Source organism: Penaeus vannamei, chromosome 18, assembly GCF_042767895.1.
Source record: "Penaeus vannamei isolate JL-2024 chromosome 18, ASM4276789v1, whole genome shotgun sequence".
Lineage (NCBI taxonomy): Eukaryota > Metazoa > Arthropoda > Malacostraca > Decapoda > Penaeidae > Penaeus > Penaeus vannamei.
Window position 1 is genome coordinate 17136372 of NC_091566.1, and position 5000 is coordinate 17141371.

The following is a 5000-nucleotide window of genomic DNA, read 5'->3' on the forward strand; positions in this document are numbered from 1 at the left end:
TACTCTTATCACTTTTCATTATATCCTCCCTATTACCCCACATCGTTCTCCCTTCTTTCACCTTTTCTTTTCCCTCCCTCATTTTTCTCTTTCTCTCTCCCTTTCATCCTTTTCTTTCGCTGCTATCCTATAACCTTTCTCTTCTTTCCTCTATCCCCTCTTCCCTCTCATCCTTCTCCCCTTTTCTTTCGCCCCTCTTCGCCCATCCCTCTCCCCCTCCCCCTCTCATACTTTCCCTTCGCCCTCTCCTTTCTCTGATCTTCTCTTGTCCTTCACTCCCTCTCCCCTCACCCCTCTCAGGCCCCTATCCTCATTCATACCATCCCCCTTTCCTCTTATTCCTGTGTCCCTTTTCCCTCTCACCCTCGTTCCTCTCATCCCTGTCCCCATACCCTCCTCGCCTTATCCCTCTCCCCTCTCCCCTCTCACATCCCACACCTATTAACCCTCCTCCTCCAACCCCCCCCGCCGCTATCATACCCTTCTCGCCTTACTCCTCTCACCCCTTACCCCTCTCCCCATCTCACCTCACTCTCCCTCATCCCTCTCCATCCCTCAGCCCTCTCCCCATCTCACCCCTCTCCCCTCACCCGTCTCCCACTCTCCCCCTCTCCTCTCTCCTCCCTCACCCCTCTCCCACTCTCCCCATCTCACCTCACTCTCCCCCTCTCCTCTCCTAACCCCTCTCCTCTCCTCACCCCTCTCCCCATCTCATCCCACTCTCCCCCTCTCCTCCCCTAACCCCTCTCCCCATCTCATCCCACTCTCCCCCCTCTCCCCCCTCTCCTCCCCTAACCCCTCTCCCCATCTCACCCCACTCTCCTCACCCCTCTCCCCATCTCTCCCCCTCTCCTCCCCTAACCCCTCTCCTCTCCTCATCCCTCTCCCCATCTCACCCCACTCTCCTCACCCCTCTCCCCATCTCATCCCAATCTCCCTCCTCTCCTCCCCTAACCCCTCTCCCCTCACCCCTCTCCTCATCTCATCCCACTCTCCTCACCCCTCTCCCCATCTTATCCCACTCTCCCCCCTCTCCTCCCCTCACCCCTCTCCCCTCATCTCGGAAGACGACACGAAGGGGAACCACCGCAGAACCGCGATTACCAGAATGGAGAATCAATAGAGAATAAATGTGGTTCTAGATGGAAAGTAGGGATGGAGTGGGGTGGGGTAGGGGTGGTGGGTGGAGGGGGGGATAGAGGGGAAGCCAGGATGAGGCTAGAAGGACGGCGGGGAGTGGGGGGAGGGGTTGAGATAAGAAGTAGAGGGGGGGGGGTGGAGGTTGGATTGAGTGATCAGCGACTTGGGTCCTGTGTTGCAGTGAGGTGGGACCACGGGACGTACATACAAACGCATAACGGGCGAGTGAGAGTGTATCGGCGCACGTACATACGCACATTTAACGGACGAGTGAAAGTACATGCGCACACACAATGGACGAGCTGGACGAGTGAGGAAGAGAGAAAGGGAGGGAGGGAGGAAGGAAGGGAGAGAGAGAGAGAGAGTGAGACAGGGAGAGAGATAGAGAGAGGGAGACAGGGAGGGAGGGAGGAAGGTAGGTAGGTAGGTAGGTAGGTAGGTAAATAAGCAAGCAAGCAGACAGACTGACAGACAGACAGAATTCATACATGTGCCTATCCAGAGAACGACACAAGAGAGGTTTACAAACAGATGAATAGATAAACAGAGAGATAGATAGAGACAAACAGGTGTATATGCACGGACCTGCTACAATGTAATCAGGATATCCAGCCATAAAACTACACGTCCTTCGAAAAATGCAAATTAGCTTTGGCACTGGATAACGGAAGATATATGACAGAGAAAAATGTATTTGTGGTGGCTTATGGAATTTACTGGCGTGGATTGTGTGGCTTTCTTTGTTAGGCTGTTACGGTTGCCGCCGCACCTCCCTGTGTTTTTTTCTATTATTATTCTCTCTCTCTCTCTCTCTCTCTCTCTCTCTCTCTCTCTCTCTCTCTCTCTCTCTCTCTCTCTCTCTCTCTCTCTCTCTCTCTCTCTCTCTCTCTCTCTCTCTCTCTCTCTCCCTCTCTCCCTCTCTTTCTCTCTTTCTCTCTCTTCCTCTCTCTTCCTCTCTCTTCCTCTCTCTCTCTCTCTCTCTCTCTCTCTCTCTCTCTCTCTCTCTCTCTCTCTCTCGCTCTCTCTCTCTCTCTCTCTCTCTCTCTCTCTCTCTCTCTCTCTCTCTCTCTCTCTCTCTCTCTTTCTCTCATTCTCATTCACTCTCTCTCTCTCTCTCTCTCTCTCTCTCTCTCTCTCTCTCTCTCTCTCTCTCTCTCTCTCTCTCTCTCTCTTTCTCTTTCTCTTTCTCTTTCTCTTTCTCTCTCTCTCTCTCTCTCTCTCGCTCTCTTTCTGTCTTCGTCTCCGTCTCTCTCTCTCTCTCTCGCTCTCTTTCTGTCTTCGTCTCCGTCTCTCTCTCTCTCTCGCTCTCTTTCTGTCTTCGTCTCCGTCTCTCTCTCTCTCTCGCTCTCTCTTTCTCTCTTCGTCTCTCTCTCTCTCTCACTCTCTCTCTCTCTCTCTCTCTCTCTCTCGTCTCTCTCTCTCTCTCTCTCTCTCTCTCTCTCTCTCTCTCTCTCTCTCTCTCTCTCTCTCTCTCTCTCTCTCTCTCTCTCTCTCTCTCTCTCTCTCACACACATTTAGTATTGATAATATCGTGTGAATATAGGTATTGACATAATCATTACTACAATATACGGTATTCTTCAAAGCCTCGTCATTCCGTTTTTCTTTTTTTCTTCTTTTTTCTTTTTTACCACAGCGATACTGTTATCGAAACTACGAGAGAAATGAAGTGCTGGAAGTAGCGTCTCAGATTTTCACTTGCTCGTTTTTCTCAAGGCGCTCCAGAGTCAGCGATGGCGGCCGTTGTTTTCACGGGTTGGGATCGGGGGTGTAGGGGGGGGAGGCACCATTCCGTCAGGGAGAAAATATATATATATGTATATATACATATATATATATATATATATATATATATATATACATATGTATATGTATGTATGTATGTATGTATGTATGTATGTATGTATGTATGTATGTATGTATGTTTGTATATATGTATGTATATATTTATATCTATTTGCATATGTATGTGTATGCGTGCGTCCGTATGATATATATGTATATATATATATATATATATATATATATATATATATATATATATATATATATATATATATATATGTATATATATATATATATATATATATATATATATATATATATATATATATATATATGTATATATATATATATATATATATATGTATAATATAATATCTCATATATAATATATAATATATAATATATATGATATATGATATATGATATATGATATATGATATATACATATATATATATATATATATATATATATATATATATATATATATATATACATATATATTTACACACACAAATATGATATATGTGTGTAGGAAGAGGGGGGTTAGACATAAGGTATCCGTATCAACATTTGGACTCACGAAAGACTTGATTATTATAAATACAGAAAGGAGAAAAAAATAACTATCAAGTAACTCACTTGTATATTTCGCTGTAACATAAATGTCAGGAAGCCTCGTCACTAAGGAAAGGGAAGAAGAGGGAAGAGAGGGGAGAGGAGGAGGAGGAAGAGAGGGAAAAAGAAAGGAGGAGAAGGGAGAGGACAAAGAGAGGGCAGAGGAGGAGAAGAAGAGAGGGGACAGGAGGAGGACTAGAAGGGAGATGAGGAGAGAAAGGCAGAGGAGGAAGAGAGGGGGGAGGAGGAGGAGAAGGGAGAGGTGGAAGAGAAGGGAGAGGAGGAGGAGGAGAAGGAGGAAGAGAAGGGAGAGGAGGAGGATAGGAGAGAGAAGGAGGAGGGGGAGAAGGGAGACTCTCTCTCTCTCTCTCTCTCTCTCTCTCTCTCTCTCTCTCTCTCTCTCTCTCTCTCTCTCTCTCTCTCTCTCTCTCTCTCTCTCTCTCTCTCTCTCTCCTCTCTCTCTCTCGATTTTCCTTCTTTTTCACTGTAGTTCGTCTGTTTCCCAGTCGTGTATATTTTCACTCCCTTTTTTCCACGTTTGATTTAGGTGTCACTTGACCAAGTTCCAGTGGCCTAGATTTTTTCCGTCCTTTCCCTAAGTTTGGGGATTCACTTTTCCTTCCTTTGTTTCTCTTTCTCTCCCTTCGCATCTCTAGTCTTCTCACATTTCATGTTCTCCTTTGGAATATGTGCAATTCGGTGCTACATGTTTTTTTCTACCCCTTTTTTTTTATTTGTTACCTTACTCTTCCTCTTTGTGTCATTTTGTTCGTCATTTATCCTTGCCTTGCTGTTATTGTTATTTTCCCTCTTGCGCTTGCCTGTAGTCTTTCCTGTTCCTTCTGTCCCTTATCTCTATTTATCCCCTTCCATCTCCCTTTTTTATTCCCTTCCGTCTCTCTCTCTCGATCCTCTCCTGTCTTCCTTTCTCTTTATCCCCTTCGTTTATCTTCAGCATTTCTTTCTCTATTCTCTCATCCCCCTATGTATCGTATCTCTTTTCATTCCTTTATTCATCCCCTTCCACCTCTCTCACTCTTTATCATTTCCATCCCTCTCCCTGTTTATCCTTTTCCATCGCCTTCCACCCCTCTCATTCTTCGTCCCCTTTCCTCCCTCTCCCTCTCCTTTCCCTTCCACCTTTTTTTAATCCGTCTCTCTCTGTATCATTTTCCATCCCTCTCTTTATCGCCCTCTATCCCTCTCCTTCTTTACCCTCTTGCATTCCTCTGTTTATCGCCCTTCAACCCCCCTCCTTCTTTATTCTCTTCCATCCCTCTCTTTATCGCACTCTTTCTCCCTCCCTCTTTATCCTCTTCCATCCCTCTGTTTATCGCCCTTCATCCCCCCTCCTTCTTTATTCTCTTCCATCCCTCTCCTTATCACTCTCCATCCCTCTCCCTCGCTATTTTCTTCCATCTCTTTGTTTGTCGCCCTCCATCCCCCTCCCTCTTTATCC